Source organism: Rattus norvegicus, chromosome 9 (genome assembly GCF_021556685.1).
Source record: "Rattus norvegicus strain SHRSP/BbbUtx chromosome 9, alternate assembly SHRSP_T2T, whole genome shotgun sequence".
Taxonomy (NCBI): Eukaryota; Metazoa; Chordata; class Mammalia; order Rodentia; family Muridae; genus Rattus; species Rattus norvegicus.
The window spans coordinates 70,761,868-70,783,186 of record NC_141542.1 but is presented as its reverse complement, the minus strand read 5'-3'; the positions used below and the strand labels follow the sequence as shown (position 1 = coordinate 70,783,186).

At 40.9% G+C, this 21,319-nt stretch overlaps 1 protein-coding gene across 3 annotated transcripts in view; it reads left to right on the top strand.

Annotated features, from left to right (window-relative positions):
- Window positions 1-21,319, top strand: part of Hecw2 (HECT, C2 and WW domain containing E3 ubiquitin protein ligase 2) — a 398,421-nt gene that overhangs the window by 148,599 nt on the left and 228,503 nt on the right. The window lies entirely within an intron of this gene.

The following is a 21,319-nucleotide window of genomic DNA, read 5'->3' as shown; positions in this document are numbered from 1 at the left end:
GTTATTGACTCTCCATCAGGGAGGACACTTTAGACTTTCTTCAGTCGATGTGATTCATAACCACCCATAGCCATTTGTTTTAAAGTCTTTTCCCTCTCTGAACTCTTCCCTGTGACTTGGATTCTTGCTGTCCGTTGCTCTCATCAATGTGCCTCTCAGTACATTTTCTGTGTCTTGTCCTGTGAGTACCTGGCAACAGAGCATCTTGGATGATGTTTTCTAGAGACAGGAGTAGTTGGAGGAAAATCACTCAAGTGAAAATCCTTTTTTGATAGCTTATTTTGAGCTGCCAAGTTAGGCTTTCTGAAGACTAGGAAAAAATGTCTCCTAAGCAGGTGAGAGCTAGCCCGAGGAGAGCACCTCACAGCTCATTTACAGATGTAGTTAGCACGGTCTTCTGCATCATCAACATCAGAGAATAGGGAGGGTCACTTGAAATTGATCAACTGGCATATTTTTTGCATATTGTTGTGGGGAAGAGAAGCACTAACCATTTAGATTAGTTTTATGGTTTCTGAAATATGTTTTTGCAAGATACTATGTTAGTGAGCCAATTAAGGGTTTATGGGATTAGGTTTGAGCAAAGATTGGTAGTTGTATATTTGGACAGTCCACGAAAGCAAATTCGTTGAAGGAGTGTACGCAGCAGATGTTCAATAAGTATTGACTAGATGATTGATCTAAGGGAAGAACCAAAGAAAGAACAAACTCTCCATTGTGTCCATTGGAAGAGAGCAAGGTTGAAGAAAATAAAAACTTGCAAACTTTCATTTTTACTAATGTCTTTTTGAATCAGTAGTCAACTAGAATGGGCAAGAGTTTGTATAGGACTGTTAGGCAGCCTGAGTTTGGGTTTAATATAGACAAGTCTTTGTGACGAAAGCTGATTAATGTTATCATAGACAATGTAAACAACAAAACAGATCCCCTAAAAAAAGATTAGGCTCAAATCTAATGGCAGAAATAATGGTTTCTCTACCTGAAATATAACCAAAATTCTTGATGGGGACATGGCCCATCTTTGTTTTGGGATCATGTTTTTTTTTTTTTTTTTTATGATTCCTCTTATTTTGTAGAACTAAAAAGACATTCAGTTCAGTTTTATTTTAACTGTTTGAACTTTAGTTCCTGATTAAGGCTAACTACTGCTTCGTAGATTGTTCTAGATCAAAGTTAAATCAATGGCTACTGCTTTTAATAAGCACTGCTGAATTTGGAAGGCAATTACATTAGCCAAAATCTTATTTTTATAACTTGAGGTTCTAAAAAGCAATTCAAAATCAACCCCTTAGCATTTCCCAAAATATTCCAATCCATCTGCTTAAAAAATTATTGCCAGATTCTTTAATGTGTTAGTAAGAAATAAAACCTGCCTACTCTTACATCTGCGCTTGGGGTGTTCTTTTTCTATTGAGGGGCTCATCAAGCCACCTTCCCTGGAGCATCTGAGGATATAGGCAAATCCACGCAAGCCCTATTCCAGGCGTGCTGCACGAGGATGCTGCCCATTTGAGGGTCACGTGTTCCTTCTGATAATGTGCACAGGGCAATTGTCATACCACTCACCCTGGATTCTTACAGGTCTCAGCATTGCCAGTGGGGATAATTAGAGTTATGTTTTTGCCTCTTATTTTTAATCACTGGACATTATACCTCAAGATTTCCTTTAGCCGTTGCTCTTTCTTGACTGTTTTTGCAATAGGAAGAGGATTGAATGTCTAAGCTTAGTCACCGAAATCCTGTCTTTTAATATTCCTGCTTGGGGTTTAGTAGAGTATTCATGGTTAGTAAACTAAGAGAAAACATTGGCGTCTAACTCCTAGCATTACTATGGGGCTTGGCCATCCATGGGAATTCAGAGGTAAAGATGTAGAGGCTTCCACAATGACAGTTATAGCAAGGCAATGACAGCGGTGACAGAGTGGCAGTCATTTTCCTCCTATTTCATGTTGAAAGGTCCAGAATGAAATTGGAATCATTTAAGATGCTAATGGGCTCCAAAGTGAGAAGCAATTGAAATGTGCCCTCTTCAAAAATATTAGAAAATAGGTTTGGGGAAACTTAGACATGGGTTTAAAGGTAAAATAAAGGGTCCTTGCAACTTAGGGGGTCAGAGGAGGAGGGAGGAAGAAAGAAGAGGAACGGGAAGAGGAAGAGGAGAATGGGAGAGGAGGGGAGGAGGAGAGGGAGGTGGGAGAGGAGGATGGAGGAAGAGGAGAAGGAGAGGAGGAAGAGAGGGAAGAGGAAGGGAAGTAGCACAGAAACTTTAGTTCCTTTGTGTGAAATTTCTTTACAGCTCAATTTTTCTTTCCTGGCTCAAAGTGAAGCCTCAATGATGAATGTTGCCCTCTGGATTGGCTGCCTCTTTGGATTTTCAGAGGAGGGGGAAATCACACCACATATCCCCACCTGAAGTATCTCTGGGCATAGCAGAACTCAGAGAACAAAGAGGCGAGGGAGTTCAGTTAATTACCTCAGGAATAGTTTCACTTTATGATATAAAATAGAATATTATATAAGCGGGTTTAAAGCAGTGATGAAAAACAGCACTCTGCACAATTCCTAACATTTTAGTCAGAATGTGGACTGATCTGGGTTACATTAGTATTTTGGAAAAGCCCTGCCTCATAGTTCTGAACTTTTATTTTTATTAAAATTTCTCTTTGCAGTCGCAGTTTTATTTTCCTTTATGGCAGGGAGAGGGTTGGTAGTGGGTGGTGTTCAGCCTGACTTGCATGACAAATCTACGTTGGATCTTTTTCAAACTTTTCCCAAACATTGCAGGCACTAAGCGCCCCTCCCATCCATCTCCCTCTCCTTCCCTTCCCTCCCTTTTCCCTCTCTCCCCTTCTTTTTTCCCTCCTTCCCTCCCAGCCTGCCTCTCTTTCACTCACAGAGTAACAGAAACAGAGGTACATATAAATACAGAAAAAATGAAACCATGTAAAAACACCCCTCAGCAAACCACAGTGATGATTCTGATTGGTAGCACAATGCATGTAGCAATAATTACTTCTGCTTTCTTCTCTCTCAAGATTGAGAGTGACTATTAAGGGAGATAGCATTGGGCTACTGCATACCCCACGATTAATTGCAGCCCAGACTCTAGGTCCATTTTCTAAGAGCTGTGTGACCCAGGAAAAAGTCACCCAGTCCATCACTGAAAACATTCAGGCACACAAGGATTTGGCTAGGCTGTCTAAAGGTCCTTCATCCTAAACGTCTGTGTAAAAGCAAAAGAGGCAGATATATCAAGCATCTCTCTGAGGCATGTCAGCAGAACAACGTTCAGAACTCTGTATCTACTTGGTGGACACTATGAGTGGGTTTTTGTTTTTTGTTTTTTGTTTTTTTTTTTTTGTTTTGTTTTGTTTTTTTATTTCTAACTTGTTAGACTTAATTCGGGTATTTTTTTTTCTTTGCTTAGAGCTTGGACCAGGAATGTGATTTCTAGAAATCAGTCTCTATGGATCAATAAACCTCTTGGCTCCTTCAACTATTTACCCACATGCATAGTAGGTGTGTTAGTATATTGAATAATAGGGGAAGCCAGGCTGTTTGAATGCCCAGCATCTCTGTTCAGAACATTGCCACTGTTCTGTGGACTTGTTTTTTGTTTTATTTTGTTTTGTTTTGCCTTAACTGGTACATTTCCTTTATTTGGCATTCTGGATATTCTACAGACAAGTAAACCTAGTGCTTCTTAGCCTCGCTCTTTCTTGTACAAAGGACATGGCACATGAGAGGAGTAAATAGGAAAAGTGGCTGCTCATATTGGGGAATGCTTTCACACATGCTGGGATATGGCTTCTTCCATTTGCGGACCACAGTGGTCCCTGGGTAGCCTTTCCTCATCAGCCAGGGTTCTGACTACAGAGCCCCAAGGTGGTGGTTCTCAGTCTGTGGGTCTTTTCCCTTTGAGGTGCTGCATATCAAGATATCCCGCATAACAGGCATTTACATTATGGTTCGTAACAGTAGTGAAATTACTGTTGTGAAGTAGCAATGAAAATAACTTTATGTTTGGGGTCACTACAACGTGAGGAAGTGTATTAAGGAGTTGCAGCACTAGGAAGGTTGAGAACCACTACTCTAGAGTGTTTACCCACCTTTCTGTGTAGGACAGATGGTCAGCCGTGACTGCCAGTGTGCCATTTGCAATGTGTTTGTGGAAGACTATGTGACCAAGACAAAGACAAGTCGACAATGTGTCCTTGTTGGGAGAAGGTAGGCTGCTGATAGGAGGTGACTATGTAAGCCCACAGTGTAGGGTCTGGCTCACTTTAGCCATCTAGTAAATACATTCTTATTTTGACTTACAATTTTCCCTTCAGATGTACAGCCTTCTTTCATGTATTTTTTTTTTTAGGATTTATAAAAGATCCACGATATTTGATTTAGCATAGAGTTTTAATACCTTGTATTTTCTGTTGTTCAACATAAAACAATATTTAAATATTTTGTGACTGTAGTACCCCGATTTGGGGAATTAACAACTGGAAGCCTGATTTGTACTGAACTCTTTTATATGTAGAAGTTCATGCTCCTTCTCAGGCCATGGGCTGTGAGAAACGGGGTCTTCTGAAACATACAGTTTTTTTTTTAGGAGGAACATTGAGGAACATAAAGTACTAGGCCATAATGCCAGCTTTCTAGGAGGCTGAGACAGGAGGAGTTTGGCTGAGTTAGTAGGACCATCAGTGTGGAGGGAGACTGTAATGCATAGTTGAGTCTGGTATGTGTGAGGCTCTGGGGTCTGTCCTCAGTATTGGAGGGTGGGCACCGAAGTACAGCTCTTTATAAACTTAAAGGGTTCAGTGGCTTTGGGTATAAATAGTGGTCTATTTTTCCATTACTTACAGTATATATTTATTGAACAGAAATAATTGTTGGTCATTTGACACCATCTATCAATATCTTGTGTGTTTCTTTTGCTTTGCAAGCTTATTTATGGAGTAGATTTTAAATGTCAATCCTTGGCATTCTCAGTGTTTGAAATTACAATGGTTTTAGCTTGATGTGGTGGCACACACCTATAATCCCAGTACTTGGGAGGCAGAGGCAAGAGAACTGCAGGCTCGAGACTCGCCAGGGAAGCTCAGGAAATCTGTTTTCGGTTTTCAAAAGGAGACTTTTGTTGCCATAAAAAAATATGGTATGGTCTTTATTAAAAGTATACATTAAGTTTGGTTAATAAAAATATTTTAACTTAAAATACTCAGAACTTCCCCCTCCAAAAGGATGCCCTAATTTAAAAATAATACAGTTTGTATCTAAAGAAACTTAGTAAGAAAAACATGTGGAAAAAGTGCCTTTGCTGTAACCATTTACAGTTTTATAATTTGAAACATTCAGTGCTTTTTTCCACATAAATGCATGGGGAGTTTTATGATCACTGCTTTAGTCTCTATTATTTTAGAAATTTAATGCGGTTAGCAAAGAAAAATAAACCAAAAATACAGCTATCATCTTTATTTGTAAGTGATGATTGGCTAATAGATGTGATGAGGCTCAGAACTGAACATAGTTAATAAAAGTTAAGCACAGTTGTAGTAATAATCAAAGAAAATAGAAATTATCCACCCCCTCCTTCATTATTTTTAACCTTTTGGTGAACACCATCTGGTTTAATGAGAGTGTGTGTTTGTTGAGAGCTATTGTCTGTGGTATTAAATCAACTCATTTAATTCCGATAATAACCATTTCAGGCAGGTTCAATGACACCATCCCTGGTTTACAAAGTCTGTGAGCAGCTGAGGAAGACAGTGGAGCTGAGTTACAGCGAAATTTGGATTTGAAACTGGTTATGGAATCCTACTTCCAGAACCACGGTTTATCCACTAACCTGTCCCCAAGCATGGGAAAATACCCAGTACTGCAAATGGCATTAGGAAGAAAACATCCACTTTCTACATGCCCTGTGCTTTCTTCCTGGAAGAGATCTAGTGTCACTTATCCATGGCCATGAGTTGGTGATTCCAATTCTTTTTTATTTAAGAAAACTTTATTTTTTAGTATTTTTATTTATTCTCTGGCAATCCCTTAGATGTGTACAACATATTTTGATCACCTCTAATATAAATACTCCCCTTCTCTTAGATTCCCCCAAGAATACTTCCTTCAGTGGCCATTAGCTGCCAATAGCTTCCTCCGCTACGGGTTGATTGCCTTGATCTTGTGCAGTGTGCTTAGCTGCTGTGAAGTCATGAGTGCAGTGGGCCATGCAATGTCTGGAGACAGAATCATAGCACTTATCACCATCCTCGAGCTCTTACAGCCCCTCTGACCTTATGAATTGTTCCCTGAGCATTGTAGAAGGTGTTAGTTGATATAACTATTTAGAAATGAGCACTCAACAGGTACTTATTTTCGGCACTTTGAATAGTTGTAAGTCTCTGCATTAACTACTTCCCGTGCAAAAAGAAACTTTTCTCACCAATGCCAAGAGCATCATGGGTAGCAAACAGATCTGTGGGTAAAAACATAAATACTTAGTAAGTAGGTTGAGAATATTCTATTTAGTGAAGCAACAATATGTTTCCTTCTAAGCCTTTAAGTTCCCAAATCATGGACTTTTGGAGAGATTTACAGAATCAGGTACAAATTCTCCCCTTAAGTCCCATCAGAAAGTGATTGATCACCCTCGTACCAGTCGTGACACTTCTGTACCATTAGATACACTGGGTTGGTACTACAGCACACAGGGGCCAGTGTTGGGTAAGTCCATTGATGACTTTTCTTCTCTGTTGACTATCTGTAAGCACAAAAGCTAGCCAGAAAGAGGAAGTTTCCAGTCTGTACTAGCCTGATTTCTACCCGGTCTGCAGCCAAAGTGTGCTTTATTCACATCAATATGGTCTCAGTATTTAGCTATGGTGAGAAATAGCAATGCTGTTAGCCTGCTTTGTTGTTGTTCAGTTGTCTAGTTGTTGTTGTTGTTGTTTTGTGAAGGGAGGGCTGCAATTTCCCTGCCCAGTAATTTGTAGGGAGGTATCCCACACACAGCACTGAGATTTTCATTTAATAGCCCATGTCTTCTTGGGAAAACATTATCCACTCACACAAAGTATCTCTGTCCAAACCTTTTAAGAACTCTTTTAAAATTAGGTTTCAAAGTAGTGGGTTTACATAGGGTATTTCCATACATCCTTAGTTGTTTTTTTGTTTGTTTGTTTGTTTTGTTTTGTTTGTTTTTTGTTTTTTTTTGTTTTTTTTTTTTATTAAACTATGACTGACACTCTAACACCACCTCAGCTCTACTCAAATTTTTTTGCCCTCAGTAAATGCCAAAATGAAAGTATGAGTTTGTATTTATATGTTGTGGATTACCCTGGAGCTGTTTGTATTTTGATGTTAATTCTGCTTCCCCAAGAAGGGCTGCCTAGTTAGTACTCAGGACACAGGTGACTTCATCAGAACCTTCTCCCCATTTTAACTTGTAAAATAAAGGTGAGAGCAGGTGATTGGGCAGGGGACAGGAAGGTGGAGCTGAAGAGTTGGGGAGAGGGAGAGAGAGGAGGAAGAGGAAGAGGAGGAGAAAGATGGAGCTGAAGCACGTGGCCTGGAAAAACCACAAGTTATAAGGGATCTCATAGCTGAGGAACGGAGTAGTGTAGTGATGGATCTGCCCAATCTAGGCTCGCTCGAGCTTGTATTTATATTAATTGAGTTGTGTCTTCTTTGGATGAGCTTATTTGGGTTGGAGAATTTACCACATTTATACTAATAACTCAACTGACCATCATGAGGAAGTTAAATTTGCTATCCAAACAATGACTACTTAAAAGGATGTTACAGTGTGTTATTTGTTAATATGAATGCGTACGTTACACTTGTGTAGAAAAACAACAGGCTTGAAAGCAGCTCGGCTTCATAGTGTGATCTCATCTTATCTATACATAAATTGATATGCTTGTCTTTCTAGACCAGAGTGCTATAGGTTGTCATGTCTAGGTACTAGCCCTAAGGATTTTTCATTTCTTTTTTGTTTTTAACATATTTTTTGAGGTGTATGTTTTATTTCTATGATTGGCAAAGTATCCTACAAAGGTATTTCTTTTCCCTGTGTCACCACCATTTAGGCTGTCATGTTTGGTATTGTTTGATTTGGGTATGTGAAACAGTCGTACATGGAATTTGACACTAAGCTTTATGTCACAATAGTGTTTTTAAAGTTTTGACTCACGGGCTTTATTATTCCCTTCCCAGAAACTACTCCAGAAACTGAGATGTGCTGACATTGGGTGAGGTTGCTCTGAACTGCAGGTCTCTTTCTAGTTGGCCTCAGCTCCAAATCTAAACATGACTTTATATAGGAAAATAGAACTCTATTAAGTGAAATACAAGCTATCACTGAATATTAAAGCAGATGATATTTTTATGTGCACTTCCAGTCAACAAGTGTCATCCATAATCAGGAGTGTTGTTAATCAGAATACTTCTCTTGGGGTTTTCTCTGGGTCTGGGTTGAAATGCATGATGTGGACCTTTTAACTCCCCCCAATCCCCTCCACGCCCTACACAGCTCAACCTGGATTTGGAGTCTACTGATACTAACATGTTTGGTGAGTTTGTTTTCTATCATAGATTTGCCACATTGGCTTAAAAATGGTTTACTTGGATATATCCTTTGAAAGACTCCTTGAGAAGTTAATTAGTCATCTGACAGATTTTTAACATCACTCTAGTCTGACAGCCTAAATTGCTGTGGTGTTTATGATGAGAGTTATTACTCATATCCTGCAGAAACCTCCAAGCCTGGATGATAGAGAGCTTTGAACAACAAAGGATTGTTATTATTTCTGCATATAAAGGCATCAGTACAAATTAAGTTTTCACTTGTTAATTCCCAAGATCAGGGTGCTGCAGTCACAAAATATTGAAATATTGGGTTATATTAAACAACAGAAAGGACACTATAATTAAAACTCTGTGTTAACCCCAGTGAACGTGATTGTTGGGGGGAGGGCGGCAATGGGGGGAGGATGGGGAGGGGAACACCCATAAAGAAGGGGAGGGGGAGGGGTTAGGGGGATGTTGGCCCGGAAACCAGGAAAGGGAATAGCACTCGAAATGTAAATAAGAAATACTCAAGTTAATTTAAAAAAAAGAAAAAAAAGAAATGTCAAAAAAAAAAAAACCCGAAAACTCTGTGTTAAGTCAAGTATTCTGGTACATCTGTTGTAAATCCCAATGAACTACATGATAATAGAAACTCGATGTTTGGGCCACACTCCATGATGTTTATGGTGGTCTGTAGATGGGGTTGAAGGCTAGATGGCAGTAGTGTATCATGCAGTCTGTTGTCATGTCTAGGTGGTGAAGCTTCCTTCCGTGATTATTTTCTTTGTCCTAAGCCTAATTCCCAGGGGGAAATGCTCCTTATACTTCCTTTATGCTCACCATTTCCCCTGGTTTTCTTCCCTGCTCCTCTCTGACTGAGCACCATATTTTGAAAGTCAACTCCATTCCATCCCTCCTGACAGGAGAGACAGACCTTAGTTTCTTAGTTTATGGTAGGCTGTCTTAGTCACTGTTTTATTGCTATAAAGAGACACCATGACCCCAGCAACTCTTTTAAGAGAAAGCATTTGAGGGCTTGCTTATAGTTCCAGAGGCCAGTGCCACACTTCTCCCAACAAGGCCACACCTCCTAACCCTTCTAACCCTATCAAATAGTTCTACTACCGGTGACTAAGCATTTAAATAGTCTATGGGGACTATTTTTATTCAAGCTATCATATTCTACCCCCTGGCCTCTATAGACTTATAGCCATATCACAATGCAAAATGCATTTAGTCTAATTTCAAAAACCCCCATAGTTTATTACGGTCTCAATTCGGTGTAAAAGTCTAAAGTTCAAAGTTTGTTTTGAGACTCTTAGCAATCTTTTAACTGTAATCCTCTGTAAAAACAGAATAAATAAACATACTTCCAACCTGCAAATGGCACAGAATATGCATTACCATTCTAAAAGGGGCAAAGGGAGCACTGTGAAGAGAGCAAGGCAAAGAAAGGAAGACCAAAAACCAGCAAACTTCGAACTCTGCACCTCCACGTCTGACGTCAAAGCGCTCTTCAGATCTCCAGCTCCTTCCAGCTGGGCTGACTGCAGCACACTTCTCTTTCTCGGTTCCACACACCATCTGCAGCTTCCCTTAACAGGTATCCCAGAACTCGAGCATCTCCAACATCTTGGGTCTCCAACAAAATCCAGGCTTTTCCTCCACTGCTTCATACCGTGTCCTATCTGGGCCTTCAAGCATGTGTCTGACTCGTGCCTAGCCTTGTCATATTTCTGTAACTATTGAGGAGGATTTCACAACTCCCTTTTTGTATCTTTGACTCTAAAGCCACAGCCATTGGCCAAAGCTGCCAAGCTCTGTACTTTGTGGACCTGGAACTTGGCCCCCTCTTCAATTACATTTGTATCAGCGTTCTGCTGTTGATAGTTTCTTTCACCACCTAAACCTTCCTTTAAATCCTTTTCACAAGTAGTAAGCTTAGCTGGGTTGGGTCTTGCTACGAGGTCACCACTCCCTTATCCCATTTAGCACCAAGATTTTTATTAAACATTTTATCCTCTAACTGGAACCATTACACTTCCAGTTGCCCCTTTTCTTCCCAAACTGTACATTTTGTTTCTCCTTACCCCACTTGTTCCTTTTTAAAAAAAAATGTACATAAAAGTGCCTGCTGATAACCACATAAGAGTCAGTGCTATGCCATCTTGAAATCTCCTCTGCCAACACTGTTAATTTAAAAGCCCCAGAAAAAATTTTAGAACAAGGTTTTTAAAAAGCAGCCATATTCTTTGCCAAAATATCAAATAAGGATCCTTTGATCCATTTATTAATATTTTCCCCTCAGAAACTTCTTGATCTGGGCACCTATAGTTCAAATCACACTCAGTACTATCTTTATGTGCTTGCGAGATGGGCGATTAAGCCCTGCTTAAAGCATCCGAAAGCTTTTCTACTTGACAGTCCTAAAGTCTTTATATTCCTCCAGCAAAAAGCATCATCTGGTCTATCACAGAAATAGACACCATTCCCTGGTGCCACCTTCTGACTTAATCACTGTTATATTTCTGTGGAGAGACATCATAACCACAGCAACTCTTATAAAAGAAAGCATTTAATTGGGGGCTTGCTTACACTTTTCAGTGTCTTAGTCCATTATCATTGTTGGGAGCATGGCAGCAGGCATGGAAGACAGACATAGTGTTGGAGAAGTATTTGAGAGCTACATCCTGATAATGTAGGTTGAGAGAATGAGACTGAGTTTGGGACATGCTTTTGAAACCTCAACGTGACATACTTTCTCCAACAAAGCCATACCTCCTAATTCTAATCTTATCAGTTCCATACCCTAGTGACTAAGCATTCAAATAAATCAGCCTTTGGTGGGGGACACATTCTTAGTCATCTGTGTATAAAGTGAGAAAACAACAAATAAACAAGCAAATGAACAGAGATATACTAAGCCCAATGACAAGGGCTGGAAGCTACATAGAGGATCTAGATTTGATGTTATTGGTTTACAATCCCAGCTGCTCAGGAAGCTGAGGTAGGAGGATGAAAAGTTTATGGCCTGCCTGGGCTACAGGATAAATCCAGGGCCTGTTTGAGCAACTTCATGGGATTTTTGTCTCAAAATAAAAAGCAAGGAAGAAGGTTGGAGATTCAGCTCAGTGGTAGGACACTTACTTAGCACATTGAAACCCTAGGTTCAACCCTCAGCACTGTCCTGAAGAGGTTAGAGAAGTTAATCAGTGAGGAACTGTGAGTGAAGCCAGCAGACACTGCTTTACATTTCTAATTGTCTATTGAAAATTTTACTTAATCCCACCATAGTCCAGGGTCAGGACCTTTGTACCCTTTTCATCATAAACTTTCTGGATCATCAGCCCCAACTATGGATTGCCCTCTCATCCCAAAACTTGTTTTGTTTTGCAGAATCACACCTTGCCAATGTAAGCAACTTCTGTCTTCTTTTCCAATTCTTCATCTTAAAAGTGGCCCTTAGCTCTGGTCCAGCAGCTGTCTTCAGCTGCCATCTTGCTTGATGCTGGTAGTTCAGGGAACTCAGTCTCTGACTCAAGTCCTTTTCCACCTGGCTAGCATCTGTAATGACTCAAGATCTTTTACTTTTTTTCCTCAGAGAAGCTTTGATCTCAATACATTTGGTAAACCAAATGTTAAAACAAAATGCCCACGTGTCAGCTTTACTTTTATTTAATGTGTCATTATTTTTTAAAACAAGGTGGTTGGAAGGGAAGGGGCAAAACCATTTTGACTCTTCATGGCCTTCTTTGTTGGCCATCAGCACAGCTTCCTTTAAGCCCATTAATTAGACCTGAAATCAATGAGTGGTCAGGTCTATAGAGGCTGCTGTGGCTCACAATGAATCAATAATTACTCTTTCTGTGTCTTCTGAGGTTACCAAAAAAAAAAAAAAAAAAAAAAAAGCGTAGGGAAGTGTGGAGATGGAGCCAAGCAAATGAGCTTTATGTAGACAGTTCCAGGGTACATGGCCTCGAAATGTAAGGAATTGACTAAACCTAGTAAGTAGTTTGTTGTCTTCTTTCCTAATTTTGTGAGTTAACTTAGGCACGAATGTATATCCCAAAAATTATGTATTAGAAACATAATGCTGTACATTGCTGACTATATTTAATAGTGAGGCCTTGCCAGTGGCTGGGGGATAGTGGGGACGGGGGAAAACAGGTACTAGGGAGGTAACTAGGATTGGGGAGGTGATTAGCATTGGAGAGGTAACTAGGATTGGGTGCAGCTATGAGGTTAGGTCTGAGAGTTGATATTAGGAGAGAGACCTGAGCGTGTTTATGATACATCGAGAATGCCTTGCCAGATGCCTGCCCACTCTCCTGGACTTCCCAGTCCAGAAACTTTAACCTAATAAACCATTATCAGTTAATCACCAGGTCATGGGTATTTTGTTACAGCAGGAGAAAGCAGAATCAGACATTCATGATGTACCTCTGATAACCTCATCAAGCCCTAGGGATGCAGAAGCCACAGGAGCCATGACCTTGGGGAATAGGTGAACTGGAATGGCTGGAAGGCTGGTCTCAGCTAAATCACTCACTGCTTTGATATCCTTATCTGGAAATCAGATCTGGGATTAAGAAGGCCTCATGGAGATCACATGAGGGTGAGATAGGAGGGGTGTGAAGACAGACATGGCCTCAAGCTAGAGCTAAGGAGAGTCTACACCAAGCCAGATTTCATAATGACCAGGGAAACACTGTTTGATCCTTGCAAATAGAAGCAAACAGTGAGCATCTGCTTACTTTATCTTATAACAAAATCCAAGTTTTATGGTCATAAATATGAGCTAGTAGAAGGAACAAAAATAGCGGAGATGCTTAACTTTTAAAGGTTGGAAGAGTTAATCTCTTCCACGATTTCTGACTTTCTTGAATCATAAAGAAATCTACCATCCAGACACTACACCAGGAGGCTATTTTTAGCTTCGTTTAATTCTGTGATACTCGTGTTATTATTGTCCCTTCAGTTGTAATTTACTCTAGCTTTCCCTGGTTCTCTGTACTTAGTGGCTCTGCCTGTGGATCGTGGAGGAGTTCCTCAGGGTATCTTTCTGGCTGGAGGGTTCCTGAATGTTTTGGCAGTTTATTTTTGGTTGTCTGTGATGGGCTCTTGTGGTGTATCTAGGACTGGACTAGCATAGGCTGGCCTTGAACTCATGACATCTCTCCGGTCTCAGCCTCCTGCGTGCTGGGCTTGCAGGCTCCTTTTCCCTTTAGAGCCAGTGTACAGTCGGGACATCTGACTTTCTGCAGAGTGACGTCTAGGATGAAGGAAGCAGCTGACTGAGAGTGAACTTTAAAAGTCTCCTCTTTTTGAGATACATTCTGCTTACCCCTTCTACCCACTACTGTATGATGAGTCTGAACAATGAATGCGTGGATGAGAGGGTTTTCAAAATAAAAACTAGTTGAGAACAATTGTGTTCTCTAAATGGCCCCTTTGAGAAAAGTAGGGGGTGATTTATTTTTAATTCAAGTACTTGTATTAAAATTTAAACTTGGTATCAATAAATAGGATCACATTACCGAATAGAACTGATTTCTCATTCATGCACTGTGCATTGATTTTCATTGACTTTTTCCATCCTCCAGATGACTGTACCATAGAGAAATCTCCTGCCCTCTCTCCCCTTTTTCCTCCCTTCCCCCTCCCCCTTCTCTCCTTCCTCTCCCATTTCTTTTTTCCTTCTATTTTCCCTCACTCCTTTCCTCTCTCCTCCTCTCTCTTTTTGAGACATGGTCTCACTGTGTCGCCCAGTCTGGTCTGGAGTTCACCATCTTCCTGCTTCAGATCTAGAGTATAAGTGTTATATGTGCCATTACCCCTAGCTAAGAGCCTTTCTTTATTTTTAAATAAGTTTCATGTACACCAAGATTGGAATCTTTCCATTTGTTGTGCCTCTGGAGCTGAGGCAGTGTTGTGTCTCCTTTGCAGCATCTGATAGCATCGTATAGACAGATAGCATCCTAACTGTCATATAGACAGTATGGCAGGCTTGACTCTCCGCATTCTACATCGGCTTTCCATCCCTTATTGTTTTTATGATTTTATTTCATCTTGTCCTCATGTTTCATATAAATGTGTGTTTATGTCATATGTATTTGCATATGCGTGTGTGTGTGTGTGTGTGTGTGTGTGTGTGTGTGTGTGTGTGCGCGCGCATACAGGTGTGTGAAGACAAAGGATGATTTCAAATGCCCCGGTCTTTCACTTTGTCTTTTTTCTTCCTTCCTTCCTCTTATTTTTTTCATAGATAAAACTGTGGATTTCTTTTCTTTTTCTTTTTCTTTTTCTTTTTCTTTTTCTTTTTTTTTTTCTTTTAGGTTGGGCCTTTTGTATCCCAGCCAGCCTTGAGCTCATTGTCTTCTTGGCTCCAACTCCAAAGTGCTTGTTTAGTAGGCGTGCTCTTCTCCAGCGTGCTCCAGTGTCCGTGGTTAATTATATTCACATGTCCTTCGGCACGGCCAGGTTCTTTATTCAAAACCTGAAGGAGTCTGGGACAAGGGTGTTTACTAACAGCATTGGTCCTCAGATATACAATAGTTAGGGCCAAGAACCAGAAACTGCTGATCCCTTTTAGAGGGGAGGCTTCAGACCTGATCTGTATCTCAACAGGACTTGGGTCTCATTTCTTAGTCAACATTTCTTCATCCCTTCAGAGGTTCCATGGACCAGCTTGATAACCACTGGTGGGTGGTCTTAAAGCTCTTCTAGTTCCAGCGTCTTGAGTTTCCTAACTGAACAAGAAAACAAAAAAAAATGTCCTTTTCTTCCTTATTCTTCTCAAGATGTATTTTTGAGACTAGAGAATAATTCTGAGCTGGGATTAGACAAGACATGTTCCAAAAGGACTCAGGCAATCCTTCCACTCTGTGGGGCCCTCCACCTGGAAACAACCAGAACAGCCCCTGGTCCCTGATGGCAGTAAGGCGCAGGGAAGGTGAGGGACATAGCTCTGTTAGTTTCTTGAGACGTGGTCTGTCACTGAACTTTCTAGAGCTGCACTAGTGGTCAGAAAGTTTGTCTGTCTTCCAGTCTCTAACCCCACAGCACTGCAATTCCTGGCATGTGCAGGACCACACCTGGCATTTTATATGGCTCATACAGGTTCAAACTTGTCTGTGCTGCAAAAACTCTTGTTCACCAAGACATCTCCCTGGCCCCCTCACTCGGTTTCTCTGCTTTAATGTATCTTTCATTAACTTATGTAAGAACGATTGGCATTATTTCTTAATCTCAGACATTGAAACTTAGCCTGTGCTTGCAATCCTTAGAGGATCAAGCTTAGAGAACCTACGATCTGACTTATGTTTATGTTATAATATGATTATATCACTTCTCCTCTCTGAGCTCTGACTCTTCCTCACTGATCTCTGAGCCATAGGAGCAGGTGTTGTATTACAGATGTAACATTTAGGAGGACGGCTCACAACCTGCTCTCCATCTGTTGCAGAGACATGCCATTGATGACAGATGAAAACTGTGCTAATCAGTGTGTATACGGAGTTAGCCTGGTCTGGAATTCACAATCTTCCTGTCTCGGATGCTCAGGTCAATGGAATTACCAACGCTTGTACCACCAGACCTATCTTAGATTTTCCAATTAATATATACTAATTAAAAAAATCTTGTTTCAATGCTGGGCCTGTGGTACACAACTGTTATCCTAGAATTCAAGAGATAGAAGAGAGTAATTAGGAATTCAAGGTCAGCCTCAGCTACTTTTTGAGTTCTACTGTTGCCTGGGCTATAGGAGATCCTGCTTCAGAAAACTAAAATCAAAGCAAAACAAAGACAAAACAAAAACCAGCACCAATTCTAATAAGGACAACCAGAAATGGGTTTCTTTTTTTCTCTACTTCCTATAGTATCCTTCCTTTTCCTAAATAGTCCCACCTCCACTTGTGTGTATATGTGTGTGTGTGTGTGTGTGTGTGTGTGTGTGTATATATATATATATATGTTTATATGTGTTTTATATGTGTATTTATATATAAGCACATGGAACTAGAAGTGAAACATAATACACACATTATATGAATATATATTCACAAGCGTGTGTGTTTGTGTGTGTGTGTGTGTGTGTGTGTGTGTGTGTGTTTACACGGGAAAGAAACCATGTACTATTTATCTTTCTGGCTTATTTCCTTTAGTAGGCTGGTATCTGGTTCTATTCATTTCCCTTCAGATGACATCTCATTCTCTGTGGCTGAATCCAGCTCCAGCACTGGCTGCTTCCTGTTGGATATACTCGCACACTTCTAGTCAGCTTAACTTCTCTAGCCATTGAGGTCAATTCTAATAAATGGATCTATTGAGGCAGAGTGAGGTTTACACTGCCACTGATTTGTCAATGTGGTACTTACAGATAGCCAGCGTTCTCCACATATTTTATATCTAACTGGGTCGTTTATAAGCAATCTGTTTGTATGCCACTTACAAAGAGTAAGTGCTCTATGAGTTTTTGAGGAATCCAGATAACCACCATCATTTCACTTCCTCTGATAGAAGAACCCCTGGAGCATTCTTTATTTGAAGACTTCAAGCTTTGAAGTGGAAAGTAGGGGATAGGATGGGAACTCTGAGACTTGTCCGTGTCCCTGTCCTCTAGTCTACCCCGGGGAAAACCGTCTCTACAGACTGGATGTCTTCATGTAACAGGATGGTATGGTTACCCCCAAATAGGGATTTAGCTAAAAGGGTGTCTTTGTGCCAAATGCATAAAAAAAAAAGACCTTGGGCAGATTGAGGAATTTATGCCTACTCCCTGGTTCTGTGTGACACTTTCCTCTTGTCTGCTGGGACACCTCACTGCTGGCAGTGAGCTGGAAGAAAGAGAGCTCTGTTGGACAGTACAAGCATCTTCATCATTTAGATCTGCTGTGTGTGGTCCCCCATGGGAGACCCTACCCACAAGTAGCAATTGAGTGCTTGGGATGTGGTTAGTTCAACCTGTGTTGTCAAGTAAGATAAAAGTCTCAGGAAGTAGAGAAGAACAGAACGTCTCACTAGTAATGGTTTAGATTAATGCTGGAAAAACAGATTGTAGATATCGATTTAAAATAGATGGTTAATATTTCCCCCTGTTTTATGTTTTTAGTATAGTTCTAGAAAATGTGAAATTGCGTATGTGGATTGCACTGTACTTCTGTTAGACTGTGCTGGTTTAGACCGGTCCTGCACCTGTGCTTTGTTTTCTAACCTGGTTTTTATTTAGTCTGGCTGTTGGAAAGTACTTTGACAAGCCTATCAAAAGTGTTTTCCTGAGGCCACCAAGTCCTAGCTTTTCTAGATTTTTTTTTAACCTTGGCCATTTGTTAATCTCCTGGGAGTCTCTCCTCTTTGACCTTTAGTATCCTCCTTTGTTTATGACTAGGCCCTGGGAATCTGTCTCTAGGAACATCAGTGTGCTCTGTGCCAGTTTCAGCTCGCCAGTGTCAGCCTTATGTGTTAGCCTTATGTGTTAGCCTTATGTGTTAGCCTACCTCTCGCTGGAGACTTCTACTCAAATTCCTTTGCTGTTTTCTTATCAGCTTCTGCAGAGCCTGGTTTTTCCTCCCTCCTCACGCCCTCTTCCTGGTAGCTCCCCCATCTCCCTCCCTTCTCAGGGCTCTTCCCCATCTTCATGCCTCCAACCAGGATGTTCTCCATACTTTTCTTCAAAGGTCCACCTCAAATATTTTGTCTCTTCAATTTTCTTGTCTCAGAACAGAGCTGACCATGCTCTAAAGCTAATTCTCAGTGTTTCGGGGCCTCTCACTCTGGATTTGGGCTATCAAGGTGCTTTGGAAAACATACAAATCTGATGATGCCCCAATGCTAATACTTCGTAGCATTTCTTGTCTTTCTTTACACATTCGTTGGGACAGATTGTACATGTGTGTGAAGTGACATTGGTAGCATACTGAACTCTTTCATATATGAGCTTTTCGGCCTTTTCAAAAATCTCAAGTTTCTAGAAGGTGAGAGCTATAGCGTATGCTATAGAAAAGGAGATGATTTGGGGGGGAAATCTCTTAGCTTTTTAATGTTTAGTGTCCTCTCTGGCCTAATGTTAGGCACATAGTAACACACACTTCATTACATGGCTTCAGGATTCCCCTAAGGTTGTAAGTGTACACATCTCCAGCTCTTTTTACTTTTGTAATGTGTTCAGGTTTGGGCTTTTTTATCTTTATGTCTTTTCTTGGTACAGTGTGGTCCCATGGCTGCGACACTTGTCTTTTGTTCCTTGTAACCACCTTCCACATGGCAGATGGTGAGAATGCATTCTCAGCCTTGATTGCTGTCTTGTGTACTGAAGAGTAGCACTTCCCAGAGGCCTGAGCCCCAGACATGGGTTTCTTGCTAGGTGAGTTCTTCTGTGCTTCAGGGCTGTCCTGTTTCTGATTGGTGCTGTCCTTGGAGTGGGTAAGGATACTAACAGCCTGATCTCCCAGTAAGTAATTGATGGTGTCTGGGGACAAGATCATGAGGAATCATGGAAACATATAAACCAGTTCTGTTTGGTAAAAGTAAAGTAGAATGCAGTAACGAGATAATTAGTGGCTAAACTTAATTGAACACATAGCGTGTGCTAGACCTTGTTTTAAATGCTTTTTTTATATACACTAGTTAATTTAGTTCTCTCCAAAGTCCTGGAGACAGCGATTAATGGCAGTAGGAAAATGGAAGAAGGTGAAATAAACTGTCAGAGATTACAGGGTGAATGGATGGTAGAGATGTGACCAAGATCCAGGCTTGGGGCTTTGTATCTCATCACCTGGTGCACAATGCTAACCTGCCTTTCTGTTTAAATCTAGGTCATGCTAAAACACACCCTTCAGTTGTACAGCTGTGTCTTTTCCTTCCTTTCTAGAGCAGAATCATTGTCAGTAGTTGGTTCTGTTGTGTTTTTAAGCGATGAAAGTTCTGGCCTATTTCTTTAGGAAAAGAGTTTTGCTATATTCAGCATGCATTTGCTGTTTGCCTGCAATGTGTTAGGAGTTAACTATTTATAGTTCTTGATGGAGTTGACATGGCACTTGATTCGCCGAGTTTATAAAGAAATTATGGCTTGCTGAAATCCACTGTCATGAGAGCTGGTGAGAGCTTGACTCATGGCTTAGGCTTCGTGTGTCAGATATCTGTCCAATAGTTATGGGGTATATAATAATGCCGGAGTTCTTGCATAGACCATGCAAGGAAACAGAAGTGTCACCACGGAACAAGGACAGGGACTTATTGCCATCGACCTAGAGAAACTGGCCTGTGTTTCATTTTTATTTCTGTCCTTTTTCACACAATTTCTTGCCTAGCAATCCAAGTTACTTTACATTTATTTATTTATCTGCTGAGCCATCTCACTGCCAAGTTATTTTTTATTTAAGGAATAGTGCTAAAAACACCAACTTGATGGCAGAAATTACTTGAATTTATTTGCAAGTACGATAGTTGTGTTAGTGGAAAACATGAACACCATGATGACCCATCCTGGTCTCAACCTGACACATCTGGGAAGAGGGTTAGGGGGTTCTGTTGCTGCAAGGAAACACCATGACCAAAAGCAAGTTGGGTAGGAAAGGGTTAATTCGGCTTACACATCTGTTTTGTAGTACATCATGAGTAGGGTAGGAGCCTGGATGCAGGAGATCATGGAAGGCTTGCTCCTCCTGGCTTGCTCAGCCTGCTTTCTTATCCTAGAGTCACCAGCCTAGGGATATTGTATCAATTACTAATTAAGAAAATGCCCTACATCTGGGTTTCATGGAGGCATTCTCTCAATTGTGGTTCACTCCTTTCAGATGACTCTAGCCTGTGTCAAGTTAACAAAACCTAGCCAAGACAGGAACCTAAATTGCTTCCATCAAATTGGCCTTTGGACATACCTGTGGGGCATTTTCTTGGTTGCCAATTGATGTAGAAGGGTCAAGTACACTATGGGCAGCTTCACCCCTAGGCAGATTGACCAGTGTCATGGAAAAAGTACAGGTCACCATGAGCCAGGGAACAAGCTAGGAGCCAGCATTTCTCCCCGGTCTCTGATTCTTTCGGTTTCTGCCTCCACATTCCTGCTTGAGTTTCTGTCCTGGCTTCCCTTGATGATGGACTGAAAACTGTAAGCTGAAGTGAACCCCCTTTCCTTCCCTTTTTGTCATGGTATGATGTTATCATCACAACAGAAAGCCATCAGGACATGAATTTCACCCAAACTATGAAATGGATGGGGAAACAAGAGAAGATGGGGAGCCCTTTCTCCCCCTTTCTTTGCTCGCAGACTCAGTATCCAAGGTTCATGGCTGTGTTACAATTAGGACACTGGCGAGTATTAGTTTGCTTTGAAGTAGAATGTCATGCCAACTTTTCAGGAGTCAATAGTTTAGCTTCAAAGAAAACATTCAAAAGATTGCAACAGTCTGAGTGCACAGATTAGGTGTTAAAGCCTGTTTTTGTTGGAAAGCAGTGTGGGAGAAAAGCAGATTTACTCTAGTATTCGCTCTGGGTGAGGTAACCCATGGGCAAGGCGGAGTTAATTACCAGGAGACAGAACCTCACAGGCACTGGGCAAAAGGACAGATGTCTTAGAAAGAGTCCCATAAGCAGTGTAATAGCAGGGGACTCACAGTGAGCAAGTGAGGCTGGATACAAGGCTCGACAGGGCAAGTCTGTTCCTTTCTGGAGACCAAATGGATGCTAAAGGCCAGCGCCCATCATGATCTAGGTGGTAGGAATAGTTTGTGCCGTTGGGAGCTTCAGGGTAACAAGA